We start from the raw sequence: 23,421 nt of genomic DNA, 5'->3' as shown, positions 1-23,421 counted from the left end.
GGATAAACTGCAGAAGTCTAGTAACAACTTTACAACACAGTCTTCAAATGTGGTGTAAAATTGCCACTGTTTTGTTTCAAATTTTGGCCCAATTCAAAAGACTTTCTGAGCTTCTTTGTGCAGCTTCACTTTTATAACACCGGTTTGGCTGCTAGCGTCAGAGGCCCCCGTGATGGAAACAATGGCGGACAGTGCTGCTGATTCATTTCAGGAGAAAGAGCCTTCAGCATCCTCAGTTCTGACAATGTCCAAAGAAGGTAAAGACCTGGTCATAAGCCAACCACTTCTTGGCACACAGACAGCAGGCTGGGAAAGGGAGGAATTCTCAGCTTGCTACTATTGGAATTTCAGTTCAGATTTGGTTCTTTGGGGCCAGAAAAGGAGGTGAAAGTGAAAGACCATGGCTGGAAAACAAACAAACAAACAAATAACTAAAACCACAAAGCCAGGAGAGATTATCTAAATTTTGTTTATTTTTCTGAGCACAGCAATGTTTTCCCTATGCATTCACCAGAGCCTTCTGACAGTTCCACCTGTGTATGTAAATTATACTCTAAGTACCACCTCCTACAACAGCCCCCAAACCAGTATTCTTTATTCCCCCCTCCTTTTAGTGCACGAGGTCTGAGGTCATCCATAACATCTACCTCACCTACCAAGGATATAGCCAATCACCACAGAGACAGAATAGTAATGTTTTATCTGTATGGAATCTCAGGCAGCTGCTGAATAGACCACCACATCAGAAAAGGAGATCCAAATAAGTTACTAATAAGCCCAAGAGATCTTATGACTCCATGAAGCCCTTCTTTCCTGTCTCCTCACAGACAGGCAAGAAGCTGCAGATAGAGGGCAAAGTCTCCTGAAAGGGTCCCTCCTTAGAACACAATCCAAAATGCAAATGAAATGGGTAGATAATAATCATTTCATACAAAAGGAAGGATTATCCTTCTCAACCACCCTCTATAATGGCACAGTGGAGATTCTGAATATAATAGAGAAGAAGATACTTTGTCAAAACAGTCATCTTCACATCCATATCACACCACCCCAGTAAGAATGACTAATACAGAAGACTAAGGATAACAAGGAGTGGTAAGTATGTGAAAAATACGGGAATTCTTGACACTGCTCGTGGGAATGGGGATTAGTAGAACTATTGCAAAAAAAGAAAAAAAAAGTATGGAAGTTCACCAAAGTTAGAATTATCAGATGCTCAAGCCATCCATCCTACTACCAGGTACACTGCAAAGGAAATTAAATCCATATACCCAAAGGACATCTTTGCTCTCAATTCACTGCTGCAGTATTCATAATGGTTAACTCATGGAAATAGTATCTATCAACGGATGCAAAGATGAAAATACAGTGCATATATGCAATGTGCTATTATTTAATAATAAGGCATAAGGAAATCCTATCATCAGTGAAAATATGGATCAAAACAAGTCAGAAACAAAAGATTAGTAGTGCATGAAAACCATCATTCACATATGGAATATAACAAAATTGATCTCATACAAATTGTGAGTAGCATAGTGCTCCCAGAGACTGGGATGTTTTGGAAGGAGGGAAAGAAGAGAAAGGAACATTCAGGGAGTACTAGAATAGCATTTACTTAAAATTCAAAAGCTCCAATCAAGCAATGATCAATATGAGGATTTCTTACATGAAATACTTTTGGCTGTTGTCAGACTGGCTGATTACAATCTGAGAACAGTCATAGGAGATAGGACATGTACTTGACTCTGATTCACAAGTTTAGCACATCAAAAATTACTAGTGACTTGGATCATATGACAATAACCTTTCAACACGATTAGTTTGGACAAGGGGGATCTGGTCTATCCTTTGGGAGTTCTTGCATAGACTAGAAGGTGACGAAACTCCAGTGCCAGTGTTGGCCAACAAATAAACAGGTGAGAAATTTAATATATATATATATTAAATTTTATATATATTAAAATTTAAATATAAAATTAAAATTATATATATATATATAATATATAAATATTATAGAGAGAGAGAGGAGAGAGAGAGAGATTGTAGACATAGTTTGGAATACTATTTAACTTGTAAAGAGGAGAAAATTGTGTTACCTGTGACAGGATGGGTGAGTCTGAAGGGTTATACGCTAATAAAATACCAGTCACAGAAAAACAAATACTGAAAAAGCTGAAAGCTCATAAAGCTGCTCTCAGAGAGCAGAGCTGAGCAATACACAAGCCAATAAGATCTGATTGGCTTTAGAATATTCTACTCAAACCAAGAGGATATATACTATTTCAAGAACCCATCAAGTGTTTATCATGTATAATATTTCCATTTACAACACACAGGAAGACATAAACCAAGGAAAATTTAAAATAATTTAAACCACAGAGTAGATTCCCTGACTGAGTAGAAGTAAGCTAGGAACGTTTGTACTTCTGTGAGAATAACCTTTCAACAGGGTTAGTTTGGACAAGGAGGGTCTGGTCTACCCTTTGGAATAATAGCAACAATAGCAAAATCTCCAAACTCTGAGAAATCAAACAGTGTCTTCTCTCAGTCAGGCATCATAGCCTATGCCTATAGTTCCAGCCACTCAGGAGGCTAAGCTGGGATGGTAGATAACCTGAGGCTGTGAATTCGAGATCAACCTGGGCCAAATAGTGAAACTCGATAAAAATTAATTTAAGACATGTAAAAAGTAGCTAGAAAAATGGGTCAAAGGTTAGAAACATTTGCATCTCTTCCAAAAGATCACAGTTCAGTCCCAACACTATGTCTAGAGACTAACAATTGCTGTAATTCCAGCTCTAAAAGTGCCCTCTTCTGGCCCCCATTGGTAGTGCACACATATCACACACACACACACACACACACACACACATAAAAAATGAAATCAAATCCTGAAAAACACACACAGAAAAAAAGAAGTTCCTCAGTAGCCCATGAGTCAAAGTAGAAGTCCCAAAGGAAATCCTTTTCTAAACATTGATAGAGAACAGAATGAAAACATAACATCATATTCTGTAAGATAAAGGCAAAAGAGAGTGAAAAGGAATTATGTTGAATATAAACGCTGACATTAGACTGTAGAAGCAATCACAAATCTATACTTTCAGTTTCTAGTTAAGAACTTGGAAAAAGTAAAGAAAATAAAGCCAAAACAAGCTGAGGGAGACAACGGCCTAGAAATGAAAAGTGGGTAATAAGAAAAATACAAGAACAAATGTATTCATAAATCTAATAACCTAGAGAATTTTCCTTAAAATCACAAACTACCAAATCTCATCCCAAAAGAAAAGGAGATAAAACCTGAACAATTTTTTCAACTATTAAAATTTTTTTTTAATTTTAGAATCCCTGAAAAAGAAATTTCCAGTCCCAGATGTTTCATCAGAATCTCTCCAAACAGCCAAAAACTTAATGCCACTCTCAGAAAACCTTCTTCAGAATATAAAAGAGGAAATGGTTCCCAACTCATGTTCTAGTACATGGAGCCAAAATCAGACAAAGAAAACAATTATAAAAGAAGTCACAGACATTGTCCTTCACAAATTTAGATGCAAATGTGCTTTAACCAAATTTAGCAAATGTGGTATATACATATGTATGAATGAAAATAATGTGTACATGTACACTTGTGACTAATCAACATTTATTCCATCTCTATAAAGTTGATTCACTATTCAAAATTCAATGTAATGTGCCATCATATCAACAGCATGGGGAAGAAAAATTACACACTCATATGAACTAGTAATTGATTTTTTGTTTGTTTGTTGTATTTTAAGACAAGATCCCATGCAACCCAGATTAGCTTCAAAGTCACTACGGAACCTTGAGCTCATAACCCTGCCTCTATTTCCCAAGAACTGGGATCACAGACATGTGTTACCACTTATGGCTGTTACCTCCATTCATGGTAAAAAGTCTCATTGTACTAGGAACAGAGAAAAATGTCCTAGACTTCCATAAACAGCATGTGCAGAAGACCCAAGACACCCAGTGGATACAAAAATCTATCAGTATTCAAATTCCTTACATAAAACAGCAGAATATTCGCATTTAGTGGCCACTTACCTTCCTGCACATTCTTTCAGCTCTCTCCAAATTACTAACAATACAACACAAATGCTATGTAAATAGTTACTCTATTTTTCTGGGAATTATAATGAAAAGGAAATATATACACATATATAGTACAGAAGCAAATTTTTAAACATTTTCAATTTATGGAAGGGTTCACAGATACAGAGGGATGACAACACTACACACACACACACACACACACACACACACACACACACACACACACACCTAGCATTGTACTCAATAGTGGCTGAATAATGTGTCCTTAAGATTGGGAACAAGGCGGCCGGGTGGTGGTGCACGCCTTTAATCCCAGCACTCGGGAGGCAGAGGCAGGCTGATCTCTGTGAGTTCAAGGCCAGCCTGGACTAACAAGTGAGTCCCAGGAAAGGTGCAAAGCTACACAGAGAAACCCTGTCTTGAAAAACCAAAAAAAAAAAAAAAAAAGATTGGGAACAAGGCAAAGATATTGACTCACCACTTTTATTTAACACAATACTAGAAGTTCCAGCCATTGTGTTAAGGCAAGAGCAACAAGGATGTGCATGTTGGGAAGAAAGAAAACTGTCTCTTCTCCAGCCAGCATCATCATGTTTAGTATTAAAAGTAAATATCAATTGGGTCCCTCTGCTTGGAAATCTGGGAACCCTGCAGAAGAAGAGGAATAGACTGTAGGAGTCAGAGGGGATGGAGGACACCAGAAGAACACGACCCACTGAATCAACTAAGCAGGGTTCATGCTGGCTCACAGAGACGGAAGAGGTAAGCATGGGGCCTACAAGGGTCTGCACCAGGTTCTCTGGTGTATGTTATGGCTGTTAGCTTAGTGTCCTTATGAGACTCTGGACAGTGGGAGCAGGTGTATCTCTGACTCGTTTGCCTGCTCTTGCTCTTGAGACTCCTTCTCTTCTATTGTGTTGCCTTGTCCAGGCACAATATGAGGGCCTTTGCCCTGTCATAGTGTGTCTTCTTTTGTCCTGTCTAGCTGGTATCTCTTAGTGACCTGTTCTTTTCTGATGAGGAAACAGAGGGAGAGTGAGTTAGGGTAGAAGGGAGGTAGAGGGAAGCTAGGAAGAGTGGAAGGAGGGGAAACTGTGATGAGGATGTACTATATGAGAGAAGAATCTATTTTCAACAACAAAAAAGTAAATATCAGAGGATCTGCAGATTCTATCACCAAGAACAAACTCAGAAAGGCTATGGTGTAACCAAACTGAGACCCAAGACCAGTTACATTTTTACTCACTGGCAACAAAGAAATGGAAACAGAAATCTGAAATTCAGTATCATTTATACTTGTTCCAAATAAAAGTAAGTACTTAAGACATGTGCGATATCTGTATCATAAAACTTGTAAATGTTGCTGGAAGCCATCAAGACCTAAAAGCCCAGGAAAACGTGTCATGTTCTTAATTAGGAAGGACTGATCTAGTGAAGATGTCAACCCACTTTAAATCTGTCCTTAGACAACCAAGACTAAGATGAAGCTGAATTTATAAAATATTACTGCATATGTCATGATTGCAAATTTACAAAATTAATCCTGTAGACTTTTTCGAAATAAAAAGAAAAGAATTAAAGAACATAAATTGGAAGCAATCCAACAATAAATTTTTAGACTGCTAAAACAACCAATAATATAAGTAAGTAAGAAAAGCAAAAATAGGCAAATTGATTACATGAAACAAGAAGGCCAAAGCAAAGCAAAAAATTGATCAACAGAATGGAAGACCATATCTGCAAAGTATCTACCAGATACATGATTAACAGCTAAAATACATAAAAACTACAACTAAACAACAAAATTCAAATAATGTTTTTTAAAACAATCAAATAACTCATTCTAAAAATGGATGAGTTTAATAGACATGTCTCCAAAGATGATGTATAATAAGCATATGAAAAGATGGACTTTCAATATCTCTAGTCATCTGAGAAATGTGATCAAAACCACGGTGAGATACCACCTCACCAAACACCCCAAAATAGGAGGTGTTGGTAAGGGTTGGGTAAAAAGAACATGAGTGCTGTGGGATGGTCTGTATGTCAAATTGCTCTGACTGGTCAATAAATAAAACACTGATTGGCCAGTGGCCAGGCAGGAAGTAGGTGGGATAAGGAGAGAGGAGAATTCTGGGAAGCGGAAGGCTGAGGCAGAGAGACACTGCCAGCTGCCACCATGACCAGCAGCATGTGAAGACACCGGTAAGCCACCAGCCACGTGGCAAGGTATAGATTTATGGAAATGGATTAATTTAAGATATATGAACAGTTAACAAGAAGCCTGCCACGGCCATACAGTTTGTAAGCAATATAAGTCTCTGTGTTTACTTGGTTGGGTCTGAGCGGCTGTGGGACTGGCGGGTGACAAAGATTTGTCCTGACTGTGGGCAAGGCAGGAAAACTCTAGCAACACATGAGTGCACTACTGATGGGCTGGTAAAATACTGAAATTGATGTATAAAACATCGTGGAGGCTCCTCAAAGTATGCAAAATAGAACCACCATATAATCCATGCATCCTGCTTTTGAGTACAATTCAAGAACAGTGAAAACAGCCTTGAAGAGTATTTGATTCCCATATCCACAGAAGCACTGCTCACTATAGCCATGAACTAGAAGCAACACAAATGTCATGAATAAACTAACCAAGAAACACAATGTGATTCATCCATACAGTGTGTTGTTACTCAGCCTTCAAATGGATGGAAATATTGCTATGTACTATAACATGGTGAACCTTGAGAGTACTATGTTGAGATAAGCAGTTACAAAATACAAACACCGTATGACTCTACCCATGAGGTATCTAACATATTTAAATTCACAGAAACAGAAAGTGAGATGTTGGCTAATTGTGGCTAGGATCAAGGAGAAAGGAAGATGAACTGCTGATTGGGCATAGATTTCATATTTAAAGAGGACAGAGTTCTGTAGGTTTGCCTTACAATAATGAGAATACACTAAAACATTCTAGGGTATATACACAAAGTTAAGGTGGTAGATTTTATTTCTGTTATATATTCTTATCATATTAAATGATTTCATTAAAATAAATTAGCAGTACAAAATAGTGATTGTCAGAAAAAGATGTACTCCTGATATGCATACAAGATATTTGAAATCACCCAAATAATTACATCAGTAACAGCTTTTTTCATAAAATTCTATGAGAAAAGAATACCATAGTATTCTGATTGGTAAGGATATACCTGATTGGTATACTTTCCCAGACTCATAGCAAAGGCCTGATATCTTACCTAGAGCCAACTTTTATAAACTATGTTTTCGTATGTGTGTTATGTGTGTGATAATTTTTTTTATTTTAAAAAGTTTTTTTCATTTTACATACCAATCCCAGTTCCTCCTCCCTACCCTTTTCCTGCCTCCCCACCTCCCCCCATTCCATCCCCCATTCACTCCTCAGAGAGGGTAAGTAAGGCCCCCTTGGGGGTGGTCAATGAAGTCTGGCATACTAAGTTGAGGCAGGACCAAGCCCCTTCCCCCTGTGTCAAGACTGAGCAAGGTACCCCACCCTAGGGAATGTGTTCCAAAAAGCCATTTCATGTACCCAAGATAAGTCCTGGTTCTACTGCCAGGGGCTTCCCAAACAAATCTAGCCACATAACTGTCACCCATATTTTGAGGGCCTAGTTCAGTCCCATGCTTGTATGGAGAGGGTGCCTGAACTTATCTTTCCCTATAATCAGATCAGTGACTACCCTAATTATCATCATAGAACCTACATCCAGTAACTGATGGAAGCAGATGCAGTGATCCACAACCAAGCACTGGGCTGAAGAGAGGGAGGAGGAATCATAGAAGCAAGTAAGGTCAAGGTCATGATGTGGCAAACCACAGAGACAGCTGACCCAAGCTGGTGGGAGCTCATGGACTCTGGCCTGTCAGCTGAGGAACATGTGTGTGGTTGTTTTATAGTTGATAGATAGATAGATAGATAGATAGATAGATAGATAGATAGATAGATAGATAGATAGATAGATAGATACATACATACATACATACATACATACATACATACATACATAGATGTAAACTAGACACAGTAAGAAATCAATAATGACAACTAATAGTAAAATGGAACAACCCAACAATCCAGTCTGTAAAAGCTACACAGATGTACTTGCCTGTGCCTCACTGTACTACAGGCCACGGTAACCTCCGCCCATGATTTTTTTCTTTCTTATTGAGAGTTTTACATTAGGAAAAGTATTTTGATCCTTCTTTTTGCCATGTCTCAGTCACCAGCATCACCACAAGTGCACTCCAGGACTGTGTGCAATTTAAAACTTACGAACTCTCAAGAACTTCCCGTTTAATATTTTTGGACCACTGTTGGCCATTTGTAAATGAAACCATGGAAGACGACATCATAAACAAGCAATGGCTACTATAGCTTTTCTTCCAGAAAATACAGTAGAACATTTTACAACCACTTTCATATTGATACATGATATACAACTAGGTAAAAAAGAGAAAAATTCATGGCTGCATCATTAACTAATTTTACTTAGCGATCTGAATCTCTATATTCACTGGTACTGAGTATACTTTTTGGTAACCATTGAGCCATCTCTCCACCCCAAACGTGCATTTTCTTAATGTTATTCCCAGTAGTAATACTTTCAACACTTCATGCATCTTATATTCATATTGTTCTCATTCCTTGCATGCTCTAGAAACAACATTCATGAATGCATTGTTGAGTACAATATGGAAACATATATGCCATATTTAACCAACGGGGAACACATGTTATGCTTAATACTGAGTCACAGATGAAACTAGCTCTGGAGACAATACACCACAAAGAAAGATTTTACATGGGAAATGCCTCTTCTTTCAAAAGACAACCAAAATATATGTAGCAGTAACCATTTCATCATACCAAAAACGTTTATTTGGCATCAGTTCAGACAAGTGAAAAGGCTTTTGTACATATATAGAACCTGATATTTTTATTTTTAAATCAGTTTACCTATTGTTAGTGTGTGCATGTACACTGTTGCAGGAAGGACGCACATGCACATGGCACACACGGGGAGATCAGAGGAAGCATTATGAAGTGACTTCTCTCCTTCCACCTTCACACGGGCTCCAGAGTTCAAACTCAGGTCCCCAGGCTTGTGCAGCAAGCACTTTATCTGCTGAGCCAACTCTCTGTCCCAATCTCTTTGATTTTTGAAAAGCACTGATCCTTCCCTTACACCTTCCCTAAATACTTAAGATCTCTGGTTGCTTCTTACTTAACTCTGTCAAGTTCTAGAAATGATAAGTTTATACTTTTCAAAACTAGTGGGTTGAAATGTGCATGTATTGACCACAATAAGTATTCAATAAGTTGAGGTTTTCTCAACTGCCCTAAAGGAAGTAAAACCAAAAGATTATCAATAAACCAACAAAGGTCATCCTCTTAATTCCATATAAAAGCACTAGCAGCAGGTGTCAAAATATGCATCTAATAGCGACAACTATTAGCCAGTTACTAATCCCACTATGGATGATAGTGTTTGCCTGTTTTTGTGTCTCCTTAGTTCCATTTTCACATTGTTAAAATGGAAAAAAATAATATCTACCAATGGTAGGATTATAAATACTATGTCACTCAAGATTATTTCTTGGATTATTTTTTGGATATGATGAACCATAAAACTAGATGAAAATGCTCACAGATGGTTCATGAATATTAAACCAACTGATAACAGGAAAGGGATCAGTTTCAATCTCCTTCTTTCCGAGGACTATACCATAGCCATTAGTTAGCAGCAGACTGTGTTCTCCTTTTCTAGGTATCACTCCAAATGTTACACATGGCCATATATTTTATCTGATGAGTCCTTTGAAAGAGGAGACTTTCAATTATGACAAAATTACACATTCAGATGATTCTAGGAAATGCAGTGACTCAAACCCACTGCTTTTCTTACCAATATTCCATATTTAAAATACAGTCAGGCTATGCCAATTAAAACAACTTCTACATGCAATTCAAGTAGGATTATACTTATAAAATAAGCATATCCACAAGGCAGCCATGGAATGACCTACAGACATGGAATGACCTACAGACATGGAATCATCTACAGCTGTGGAATGATCCTGAAGATGCTGCCTGGATTGCTCCTTCTTCACCTTCTAAATCTACAGATGTCCAACTTACTTTAAAAGATAGCCTCACTGTCCAAAGGCTAATGGAGGAGGGAGAAACTTTTAAGATAAAAATAAATTTTAAAAAGAAGCCAGGCTATTTTCATCTTGTCGAATTAGCTATGGTACCAGTTCACACTTCACAAAGCAGTGGGTGAGAGAGCTAGAAATGTTCAAAAATAATCCTTTGTCAAATATAATGTTCCATTTCACATGGCTAGGCAGAGGGACAAAAATAACACAGAAGTTTGGAAGCTCAGGTGTCACGGCAATTTAGAAATAGCGGCCAATACGGACAGTTTGGTGTATCAACAATATCATTCTTTTTTTTTTTTTTTTTTTTTTTTTTGCAGGGGGAAGCAATCCCAGAGATTGCTTTGGGCCATTCTGAGAGAAGACCCAGTGAGCTCTTGCCCATTGAATTCTAAAACCTAATAAAAATCAACCAACCAGGTGCTTTAAAATAAAAGATGTGGAGGAGAAAGGGAGATAATTAATTTATCCCTCTCTCCTCAGAGCCTTCATGAGCCCATGGCCTGAGCTTTGTCACCAATAGTATACCCTAAGGACAGTCACGTGGTTAAATGTCAAGTGAGAAATAAAAGCTAAAGGGGAACACAGAGTTAAACTTTTAAAACTTTCTACTTTTAACTCCAGGGAGAGTGTGTGCTAAGCCCACTTTACTCTTGACAAATAATGCCTGAGATAAACGGAAATGGATTTACAAGCGTCTAAGAATTTAAGGAAATTATAATAGGATAATAGTTTCAACTAAGCATAAGACAAGTTCAGCTTAAAGTAGTCAGGTCCTTGAAAGCCCAGCTTCCATCTGAAGTCATCTGTGGGGACCTGAAAGGAGGGTCAAATTTCTTTGTGGTTTACAATGCAATGCTTTAGTTTTCATTGCTTCAAGAAAGAGCTTGAGCTCCTAATTGTGTCCTCAAGTACAGCCATATCCCTTGACTCCCCTTACACTAGTACCCAGAGACACTTGAAAGCCAACCACTTAAGCAGAGTCCCAGTCTCATGACCCATGCTAGAAGGATGGAAGTGGATCCCAGGAGAAACCCCACTCATAACTTTGGGGAATAAATCAAGAGTCCAGGTAAGGCATTCAATGTGGGGTTCCTGCCTTACTCTTAATAGAGAGGGGATGTTATGTGTCTTATAAGAAAAACTGAGGTACAATCTCCTCCACAAGGGAATTTTTTCTCTGGTGAGGAGATGAGGTGGGAGGTGACACTATGTTATGCATCTTCTGGCCGCCACTCTTCTCAAAGGTCATCTCTGGCAAATGCACACCAGGGAGCAAACAGCAGTCTCCAAAACCCATCAAATGGGCCTCCCATGTACCCTGTACATTCTACTGGGGGCTTCTGCTAAGAATTGGGGTGTGGCAGGGGTCACAAATTTTCTAAGTTATAATCTGAGAGAGCTCCAACCTGTGCCCGGCATTACTAAGGGTAGCAAAGCTAAAGACCTGGAGATCTGACACAGGAGCACAGGATCTGAAGTTTGAAGTAGATTAACTTGGGATATGGCTTCTGCTGGAGGAAAAGGTTGGGTCCACAGATGCAGCCCTGGGGGCAGAATGTCCTCTATCTTAGTGCTTCTTCTCTGACCAGACACTTCCCCTTACTCTCACCAAATCTGTTCTCTGACTTGAATTCCATCTCCTTCCTTCTCCAGTTCTCAATGCTCATCTTTCTCTCAGTTCTTAGGATCTAGTCCATTGTTCTAATGAAAAGTGGAGTTACTTAAAACAGTGTGATCTGGGGAGCCACAGTCATGACTGTGAGTTTCTAATAATATACATATATTCTATACCCGACATGTAAAGTCCTAAACTGAACACATAAAATTTAGTAAAGATTCAAAATTTGTTGAATAGCCTAATATGAAGAGTTCATACACTTTCCCCAGAGATGCTAGCTTACAGAATTAATCTTCAAAATAAAAAAGTATATGTATCAAGATGTTCATCATGGTGTCATGATTATTATCAATAATATACTCACAATGAGGAATGATTAGGAAATTCTAGTATGCCTTTCTCATGGAAAGCTATGCAGGCATTTAAAATGTTTAGTACTCATTTATAATTTGGTAAAAACTAGAATTAGAGGATTAAAAGAAAAAAGAAATATAGTAATAAAAATACAGTATGATTATAATCACACATGAATAACACCATTAATGGCTGTCTTTACTTGGTAAGAGTAAAAAATGCCATTTATTTATATTTTTATACTTTCCAATTTTCTCATAATTGTACAATGGATAAAATTTTAGAGGGTAAATATTTTTAGAAGGGAAATACTTTATTTTCATAGAATTTTTTTCTGCATTTAGTTGACAATTACTTCTTTTCATGTCAAAAAGGATTCCATTTTTCTGCAAGGATACTGAGGCAAAGGAAATGATGAAAAAGAGAAAAAAAAAACTTGCTCTGATTAAAAGTGTCTCTCCTAGTTCTCTGTGGTTACCACATCAGAAACAGATCCACATCTGGCATTCAAAGTCCTGCCTAGCCCAGAGCCCAGTGCATCTCAGCTGACCCGGTTTCCCTGCTATGGAAATCAGTCCCAGTCTCACAGTGTCACTTAATTCACTTCTCTGAATGAAGATATCCCTGATCCTTTAACTACCCAGCTTCCAATGGTTCCCTATTCTCTTCAGGTATTGCTATAGCACCTAAAGTTACATCACCTGCTGGTATTGTGCCCATTCTTTGTCATTCTGTTCGTTATTTCTGGGTGAGTAAATACCTCTCAGCTAGACTTGGAGTTCCTTGAAGTTGGAAATTTAGATGCTTTTCAGTAGTTATTGGTTAAATACACACAGAGGCAGAGAGAAAGTAGAGTTCTACAGCCAGGCTGCCATTACATCCATGCCCTCAGTGATATTATCTAAATGAAAACTGATGTTTTAAAATACTGCCTATGACATCACTACTGGGACATGCACTTTCCATTGTCTGCTTTTAGAGCTGTAATAGTCTATTTCTGCTTATTCATTCATATCAATTCTGAGGTTCTTCTTGGGATCAACCAGGTTGAATTGCAATATGCCTCAGCGAGATTTAGAATATAAGTAACAAAAGAAATGACCTTCTAGAAGTCAACTTAAGACCACACACAGGACCTTGCTTCTCCTGCGGTTTTATCTGAATAATAAATATAAATCTGTGTCTCCATGCTGTGTCCTCACTTAGGCAGTGGGCTTTAATCTATCAATATCCCCATTAACCAAAAAAAGAACTCTCCAAAACAAATGGCCCAGTGCTTTAGAAGTGATGGGCTAAATGGCTATGCTCTTGTATGCCATCAAATACTCTGCCCGGATTTAGAAGTAAACAACATCTGTACATTAGCAACCTGACACCGAGACATCAACAAGAGTTGCAAATCCATAAATCATAAATGAAAGCAAGTCAAATGACCCACCAGGGGAGAAAGAAAAACCTAGTGTCCATTACTTGTGCAGAAGGAGCATACAAGGTCAATATGATTGTTGACTCTGAAGGGCAGGGCATCAATTAAAAAATCCATTTCCCACTGTTCACATCTCCATCTTACTACAACATATGCATGTTTTTTTAATAAGTGAAGCAGCACTCAAGAGTAAATGCTTGCTCATGTTCTACCATTTACTGGATGATCTTGGACCTTCTCTATATTCTAGCTTTTAAACCAATAAAATATCACCCGCTATGCCTAGTTACAAAGTTATGACAAATCAAATAGTTACCTGAGTCTGGGTTTATCTGTCACCCTACTGTTCATGATGCAGTCTCATACTCCCTAAACTAGATAACTGTTCTTCTTTTGGATATTGCCCAAAGATTAAATAATGATTTCCAGATTTCTTATTGTGATGCTAATTGATTTGCCTAAGACTTGAGCATCCAGCATCTATCACCACCAAAAACCTTGTTGTGTATCTCTGGTTAGGACCCAGCTCTCCCATGAACTGTTGTCTAAATACACCTTTTTACTCTATAGATGCTAAAGAAATAGATGTTTTCTCACATGATCACACCAATGTGTGCAGGGCAATGTGCAGAAAGTTTATAGATTGCTGTTGCTAGTGTTTGAGACAATGCCTATGAAAATTAATATTATACCTCACATCTAATAGTGTGTACTTGGACCCAACACTGATGGATACAGTAAATGGTCCATGGATTTAGAGTGAGGGAAACCTGTATTCAAATTCCTGTTCTGTGACCTTGAGATTGTAATTTAAGATTTCTGTTTCTCACTTTCCACAATTGGCTCTGCTTTGATGTGATGATTTAACTCACTAGCACACACAGACACACAGACACACACACACCAAGTGCCTAAAATATGAAGGTATTATTCATAATTCCTAAACATCTTTTCTTTTTATATTAGTTAGTCGAACCCGTGCTGAATACAAGACAAATTCTATAGAAATTTTTCAGAGTTTGGGGGAATGTTTTGATATCAAATAAAGTGGATGTATGGTAGAATGAGAAACAGAAAAGGAGATGTGTGGAAAAAGACATCTCACTGACACACTTTCAAGAATGTACAACATGCTCAGCTCAAGGAGGTTGACACTGGGGTGTGGGGACAGAATATCGTGACAAATCAACCTTGCGCGGACTAGGAGTACTGCCCCCTTCACCTTGCCAGAGCGGGTCTAGAAACTAAGATAGGACCCCACAAATGACCCAGTCCAGTCCCCTCCTCCTTCGGCCCGAACCTCTGAGCGCCAATGGTGCTGAATCACGAGCCTGGCAGCAGCAGCCGCCCTCCTCACAGCTTCCACCCGGGCACGTCTCCGGGACAGGGACTGGAAAGAATCAGCGCCCCACCTGGGGTGTGGAGGGGCGGGGGCAGGGGCAGGTACTCACAGCTTTGGCACCTCGCCGGGTGGCTCCAGTGACTGGTCCCTTGGTGGCCCACACTCCCTACCCACGGCTGGCAGCTCCCCGTCGGTCCCTTGCGGGTGGCCCTGAGATCCCCTCAGCTCGCCCACCGCCCGGGGCAGCCACGGCTCAGAGCTCAGAAGCTCAACCCGACCAGGAGCAGCTGGAGCAGCTGTCGTGCCCAAGGGGTGTCGGCTACCAACGGGCCAGACCATTCGCCCGCTGCGCCCAGGGGTGCGCGTCGTGCAAGAAGGCTCAAGCACCAGGACCCCGCGAGGGCCAGCGATGGGCGGGAGGGACCCAAGAGGAGGAGCGACCTCCGCCCGCTGAGTTTCCGGAGAGCTGGGGACCGCCCAGACCAGCAGCTTCTCCTGCAGGTGTGCAGAAGGATGAGCTGGGCTTTTCGGGGCACCCCTCACCCCACCTTATCCTTGGTCCCGCTCAGGGAGCTTTCAGAACGCTGCTAACAGAGGACCTAGCAACGCTAGCTCCAGGGTGGCATCCCCCTAAGGGGATGTGAAGGAGCCTGGCTTGACACCTATCTGGGCCACCTCCTTCTTCACCTTGCAGCCTGGACCACCAGGTCTCCGTGCTAGCTTACCACAAACAGAGGGGTTCTTTGGATCTCAGAAAGGGGCTCTTCTAATCTTTTATCTAAGCATCGTTGTTTACCTAAGAATAAAAGGGTACCAAACGCGAACTTGAAAGTTTGACAGTAAGATCAAGTGAGCGCCCTCCCTGCAGTTTGTACGTCTGAGAAGGTTAGGAAGTGCTAACAAATGCTCAACAAGGACGTTGGGAAAGGTAGATTGAAGGTATAGACCCTTTGAACAGATCAGTGGAATATTCCAGAAGAAAGTCAAGGATAGTTGCAGTTTCTTATTCATGATTTTAAAATTTACTGCCTTAGTAACTGTGAAATAATCGTGACCTCACGTGAAATAAACATCACAGGACTGAGAAAAGTTCATAAACATGAAATTTCCTTGACTTTCCTAATTCCTGCCTCTGTTCTAGCCAGACTCACGCATGTCCCCTGAAGACAATGGTTAAAACCAAACACCTGTCAGACTCTCCATCTAGAAGGAAATTGGCAGTTACCTATAAAATGTGACTAAGGTGGAATGCTCAGTGTACCCCAAATAAAATGAAATTTCAAAACTTAAAGTTATTATTACCAGATTAAAGTGGTGTCTTTTAAATTTAAATAAGTGTCCCCTTGAATAAGCCAACATCAATTGAGCATTTGCAATCAACATTCCAATGAAAGTATTTTCTAGCCTAGCCTTCTCCTCCTGCCCTACCCCTGCTGTTGACATCAGTGGAAATGCTCCTGGTTATTACACCAGGCAGGCTGGACTCAAGTCCACTGAGCTGGCCTAACGTTTAGTTTCATGAGTGGCAGAGCAGACACTTGACATCTGCCTTCTGGGGAAAGACACACTATAAGCCCTATTATCATAGTTAACCAGGACATGGATGTGACTTTGACCTTGGTGAACACCGAGTTTCATGGTGGAGAAGGGATATTTAGGTATCAAAGATGGACATCACCCTGAGGTAGAAGAGGGGACCAGAAAGGAAAAGATGGGCTTTATGCAGAAGTAGCTTGGGCATCAGGATCAGAAGCTCAGTGGGGCATTCTGTGAGAATGAGGTATCATTCCCACTGCCTTTTAGTTGGCTAGCCTTACATTATTATTTATGGTATGCCTACATTTAAACTTCCAATCTCAAGTCACCATTCTTCCAATCTCAAGTATAAAGAGTTTGCAAATAAAACTACTATAGTGGTTTCTCATATGCCTTACCATAATTTAAAGAAAAAATAAAAATAAAAGCAGGGTCACTACCAACTTCAAAGCTCAAGACAACACTTACAGGAATCAGGAACAGAAGTCACTGGCTTCCTTGTAGTGTGCTATTGTGACAGTGTAAACTGACGTTAATTTTCACCAGCACAACAAGTATCCCTAGAGCCGGGTTGCTGGGGAACCTGGATTACCATGTCCCAAGAGAAGCCAACAGCTTTAACACAGGGCACCTAGAGTCAGCCTCAGATATGTACAGCTCTCTCCACACAGCTGTTTCCCTTTTAAAGGTGTCATCAATAGGGATAGACAAGAATTAAAGAGATGGCTAGTGGTGGAAATAGAGAGATATAGAAAGAAGAGATATGTCGTATGATATGGACTTGATGGTCCGGAGTCATCTGTGGCCATTATGGTTCTGAATAAAGGAAGGAAAATTTTATGGTGGTTACCCTGGAAAACTGTCAAAGTGAATAGGCAGAATGTCACCAAGCCTGGATCCTCTGCTCTCCTTCAGTCTCTTGAAAGTTTTCAAGCCCATGCAGAACAAAGTAAGAAATCATTTCTCCAAATGACTCTGTGAGGTTCTAGATCTATGAACTACTTCTCTGAGCCTCATGACAAAGGATGGGACAGGAAGAGAAAAGATTTTCTGTGGTGAATGAAGCCTGGCTTAGGAGAAGAAGTGTTATTGTCCATGATGGCACTGAAACTTTACTTGCATGCTGGTTATTAAGGCAAATTCATTATGTTCACAAACAAGCATGACCCGGGAACATTAAAAAGTATTGCCTTGAAATGATACTGAAAAAGATGAAAGACAGAACTTTATGCCTTTGACAAAATTAAATTGTGGTAAGCTGCACAGTGTTAAAGGTTGATTAGGTCATATTCATTGGGTTTCTAATATATGTCAGCTTAGGCAGGAATGACATTAACATAATCCCAAATACTCTTGCAAAGGATGTGTAGCTTCTCTTAATTTGCCTTTAGCTAGCACTTACTGAATGACTTGTGTATCTGAGGTGGAAATTACTGCCTCTTCCATCATAAAGGGGGAGAAACCACAAGTTAAAATGTCAAACCTAGAAGGAGCAAAGCTGGTTTCAGGTCTGAGCCAAGGCATGGCACCACCCTCCATATCCCCTTGAAGAGCACTGCACATGGAAAGCAGGTCGTGGATTGCATGCCTATCTACAGTAGGAAATTACTTTATATTTAGGTATTTGTTTTTGGTTTCTTGACAGTCTTGCTGTAAATACCGACAGCCTACCAAGTGCTGGTGATATATGTTTACACCAATATGCCCAGCCATACTTAGTTTTATATCTATTTTCACTGCTAATTTCTCAAAGAAAATGAGTCATTTCTCACACATGAGGTTTAGATGAAACACTTTCTGTTCGCAGAATCTGAAACGAGTGATCACTGAAGCATACATCTAGCCAGTGATTCCTAAAAGTTTGCTGCAATTTGTTTCAAGGATGCAGGTCAAAATCTGAAATTTATTTAATGATGCTCTATGGGTGATTCTAGTACACAAACAGCTTAACCAAACTGTGCAGAACAAAGACAATGGAGAATCACTCTGTGTGTGTGTGTGTGTGTGTGTGTGTGTGTGTGTGTGTGTCCTCTGTCTCTCTCTGTCTCTCTCTGTCTCTCTGTCTCTCTCTCTGTCTCTCTCTCTGTCTCTTTCTCTCTGTCTCTCTGTCTCTCTCTCTCTCTCTCTCTCTCTCCCCTCTCCTCCTCTCCCTCCCCTATCTCTCTGTCTTCCTTCCCTCCCCCCTCAGCCCCTCTCTCCAGTCTTTTGGACTTAATTCTTTACCCCCACCATTTACTGATCAGGGAACAAGAAAGAGTTATTTTAAACCTAGTATATATAAAAATCCCCCAGTTGTTGTATAAAAATGTACCTATTCTGCTCAGAATGGCTTTCAGTGTTCTTTTCAACATTTTTTATTGTACTTATTTATGTGAGCACGTCACAGCATCTATGTGGGGGTCAGAGGACGACTTAAAGGAGTGGTTCTCTCCTTCCAGCACGTGATCCTAGGTATCAAACTCAGGTCAGCAGGGTTGTAGCAAGTGCTTTTACCCACTGAGTCATCCACCAACCCTATCATACGGTGCTTTATGTAAGAGGAAAGTAATATTTTAAACTGCATTACGTTTGTGTATACTTTCTGGAGAATTTACATGTTTATAACAATCTCCTTTCTAACCAAGAAGATGATAGGGTTTTTTTTATAGTTTTCATACACAATGCCCTGTACCTTTCTTACCAAATTCACCTAATAATGCTACATACAGCATCTATTTTCTGAATCAAATGTTCTTCCCATATCACTAAGTGCTATTTCCTGGATTGGCAAGGGCCAGTGTTCTCTGCAGTTTATCTTGATTTTATGCAATGCAACAAAATGTTCTGTTTGATTATGAAAGTCTCACGAGACCTTTCAAAGAAAGGAGGCATGTATTCAGAATCGGTAACTTTATCCCCTTATGTTACCTATCCCTTTGTCTCACTTGCGACTAGAAATGCCAGTGTTGTGTGATTTCTGGTTTGGGGTAAAGGTTTAGTTTTTTTTGTACATAGAGCATTACTAGTGGGCCTTCCCTGACTGTATGCATTTCCCTTCACACTGATCACCTGTCCTTTGTCAAACTCTCTTTCCCTCATTGATAATGGCTGGTAATCAATATGTAACCAGACTTCTTGGAACTCAATCGCACTTCCTTTTTTTTGTTAAAGCCCTTTTCGGGCTTCAGTGTGGAGCGACAATTCCTCGGTCACCATCTCTGATGTGTTCCTCGTGGGTTTGGCATCCACACTGGGAATAAAACAGATCTGCCTTTTCAGTCGCTGTTGTTGCTTTCTCAGGCTGCACTGTTATGTTCCGACTTCATGAAATTACCCAAGGACCACTCCTATTTCTAGCACCTACAATAATTTAAATAATACTGGAATTTCCAATTTTAGTAAGTTGGGAATTCAGCACTGAATTCATCTGGCTTCAGGCTTCCTCAACAGCGGATGATTAACCACTTCTCCAGGCTCTTCTATAATAATTGATCTAACTCAGCTTTTTGCTTCTCATGTGTGTGTGGTGGTATTATAAATTTTTCATAAGAAAAACTGTTTTCTGCTCTGTGGTTTTTGTCGTACTCCATTGTTTTAGAAGTATTCGATTTCCCAACATCTCTGGATTACTATGTCTTTTTAAGTTTTCTTTTCTTACCTCATTGAACGTTCTTAATTTTTAGTTGAGGTAGGATGACACTATAATTTGTAAAAGTTGTAATATGTTAAGGGTTTCTTTTTGATAGGTGTGTAATTTTTATAAATACTTTAAGGAACTCACAAACCTTAGACCAACAGTTGTGGAACCTGCACATTCCACAGCAGGACCAGACTAGGCCCTCTGCCTACAGGAGACAGTTGTGTAGCTTGGTCTATTTGAGGAGCCCCTGGCAGTGGGATCAGGATCAATCCCTGGTGTATGAGCTGGCTTTAGGGAGCCCATTACCTATGGTGGGACACCTTGCTCACCCTTGATGCAGGGGGAGGGGCTTGGTCCTGCCTCAGCTGAAAGTACCAGGCTTTGCTGTCTCCCCATGGGAGGCCTTACCCTTTTAAAGGAGGAGATGAAAGGTGGGTGGGGCTGGGGGGAGTTGAAGAGGAGCAGGAGGAGGGATAGGAGGGGAGTCTGTAGTTATGTAGAATGAGTAGAAAAATTCTTAAATAAAAAAATACTTTATTGAGATATGAAATGTGTTTATCCATGTATTTACATGCCCTGTTGAAGAAACAAAATGTTCTCTATGGAACTCTTCTATGACATGAATGCTTATATCTCCCCCTAAATTCATATGTCAAAATCTAATTACTAATGTCCTGGTGTTATGGTGTTGTGAGTTAAGCTGGTTATTATGAGGATCTTTCACTAATAGGAAGACTGTCCCAAAAAGAGTCCCCAGAGAGCTGCCTGCTCTGTGTAGGGAGTTCCAGGCAAGACAGTAGACCTCTGTCTTCTTAGCTGAATGTTTTTTTCTTATGCTTTTACATATTTATTAGATATGCATCTTGGAACACATGTCTACATTTTAGTGTAGACTTTCTTCCTTAATTATTTTCCTGAAATTGGACATGAGCAACCATGTTTCTATTTCCAGGAAGACGCATTGATGCTGTTCTTAATTATTTATATTCTCTGTCTCCCTCAGCAGCACTATAGTGGTATTAATGGTTGGTTCTAATGGCTATTTTCTGAGCTGGTAGATGGGCCATTTTTCTATATAAGCTTATTTATGTGTCTTAGGGTTTCTGTCGCTGTGATAAAATACCATGACCAAAAGCAACTTGAGGAGGAAAAGGTTTATTTCAATTACTCTCAAATCACAAGTATCATCAGTGGAAGTCAAAGCAGAAATCTAGAGGCAGGAACTGAAGCAAAGAGCATAGAGGAACTCTAATTATTGGATTACTCTTCTTGACTTATTCAACCTGCTTTGTTATACAATCTAGGATCATCTGCCTAGGGATAGTACTTCCAACAGTGGGCTGTGCTCTCCCACATCAATCATTCATTAAAAGAAAACCCACAGGTTGATCTTATGGAAGCATTTTCTCAATTGATGTTTTGTCCTTTAAGATGACTCTAGCTTGTATCAATTTGACAAAAACAAAACAAACAAACAAACAAAAAATACCCTAGCCAGTGCACTTGTCTTTTTACATAATCAGGGGAGTCCCACAAACAGTAAAAGATGAAGCTTTCTCTAAGAACAGAGGCCTCTGGTTCAAGCAGTGGCCTCCAGATCCCATTGTAGGTCCTGAAGGAAACTCCCTTGCTCACAGATCTCCACGTACTCTCACATCCTTGGAAACAGGAAGATTAGCTTCCTGCATAGTTCTTTCTTGGCCTTGAGAGGACAATGAGATCAGAGCCAACATTGTCTTCTGTCCACAAACCCACGATCTCCAACCACCCAACAGTCCCAGTGTCTGCTGCTTTCAGTTCTAACTAATTCTCTAATGATGTTCTTCACCTGAGCTGGAGACACATTTCCACCCAGCCACCCATAAAGGCCAACAGTCACAAGATTCTTTCAAGGTAAATACAAAGAGATAAGGCTATAGGGAACAAGGGCTGTGTTTGTACCAGATTATACACTCAGGATTGTTTTCTGTAACAAACATTAACTTTTATTTGAATTTCTCCCTCTGTCAAACAATGATTTAATCTCAATCAGTTGACATCTTCCCACATTTTCCTGGGATCTGGATTATGCTTCTAGAGTTTTTACCTGATGCTAAAGTGTTGGTGTTGGGAAAGTAGACATCGAATTTGAGTCATCTATCCACTCTGGTGCCTGCACAGAGCCAAGCTGTCTGTGGTAACTGTCACTGCATGTTCCAACACATAGTTTCATGTTATAAAAGGGTTCCAAAAATGATAGTTAATCTAGGGTACCTGGCTCAGTCCAGGATATACAGGCTTTGACAACTAGTTATTTAGGACTTGTCTAGAAGACCAATGCCCACCAAGAACATACCTGACCGAGATGAGGTATCTCCTGATTAAAACTAACCCATCATAAGGGTGAAAAAGTCAGGCACAGCTTAATTCAATAACTATGACATTCCTCCAGAAGACAAGTTTGATGGGAATGTCGTTCTGTATGCTGTGAATGTGTGTTGCTCTGATTTGGTTGATAAATAAAACACTGATTGGCCATTAGCCAGGCAGGAAATATAGTATAGGCGGGATAAGCAGAGAGGAGAATTCTGGGAACAGGAAGGCTGAGTCAGGAGTTACCAGCCAGACACAGAGGAAGCAAGATGTGAAGGCAGAACTAAGAAAAGGTACCAAGCCACGTGGCTAAACATAAATAAGAATTATGGGTTAATTTAAGTGTAAGAGAGAGTCAATAGCCTGAGCTAATGGCTGAGCAGTTTTATTAATATAAGCCTCTGTGTGTTTATTTGGGGCCAGTTGGCTGCAGGGCCATGGGAGCTGGGCAGGACCAGGAAAACGTCAGCTATAAATGGCACCCAAAGGCTTGAGTTTCCACCTGAAACCTGAGAATATTTAATAAATAATTCTAAATGGAGCCAAAAACAGGTTCCTGCTTCATGTCTCATGTAGGCAGCGGAGACACCACAACATGTGGGCTTGAACTACTCTATGGTATGTTTGTGGCATGCGGGTTTGACCTACACCACATTACACAGAGGTGTCTCCAAGCTGCGCACTACGCTGCATGGTGGATATAGATTTTGCTAATAAAAAAAAAAGAGTTTTTGGGCTGCACACTGCTAGATGGAGGCATGGACCCACTACTTTCCCGAGTCGGCAGTGAGCATGGTTCCCCTAGAGCCTGGAGTAAAATTAGTCCCACCATGTTGGGAAGCTGAGTGGGGCAGAGCCAGCAGCCAAGGCTTCTGCTTCAATACTAGCCA

The 23,421-nt window shown here is 40.0% G+C and overlaps 1 protein-coding gene across 2 annotated transcripts in view; it reads right to left on the bottom strand.

Moving 5' to 3' along the window:
* Nucleotides 1-15,458, bottom strand: part of Ttll7 (tubulin tyrosine ligase like 7) — a 141,821-nt gene extending 126,363 nt beyond the window's left edge. For both annotated transcript variants that reach the window (XM_028876853.2, XM_028876852.2), the window contains exon 1: nt 15,134-15,458. The gene's annotated coding sequence lies outside the window, so the exon portion shown is untranslated. The remainder of the gene's footprint in view (nt 1-15,133) is intronic.
* Between the last annotated feature and the right edge of the window lie 7,963 nt (nt 15,459-23,421).

The sequence above is a fragment of the Peromyscus leucopus genome, chromosome 6, assembly GCF_004664715.2.
Source record: "Peromyscus leucopus breed LL Stock chromosome 6, UCI_PerLeu_2.1, whole genome shotgun sequence".
Classification (NCBI taxonomy): Eukaryota; Metazoa; Chordata; class Mammalia; order Rodentia; family Cricetidae; genus Peromyscus; species Peromyscus leucopus.
This window is presented reverse-complemented; position numbering and strand designations above follow the sequence as displayed.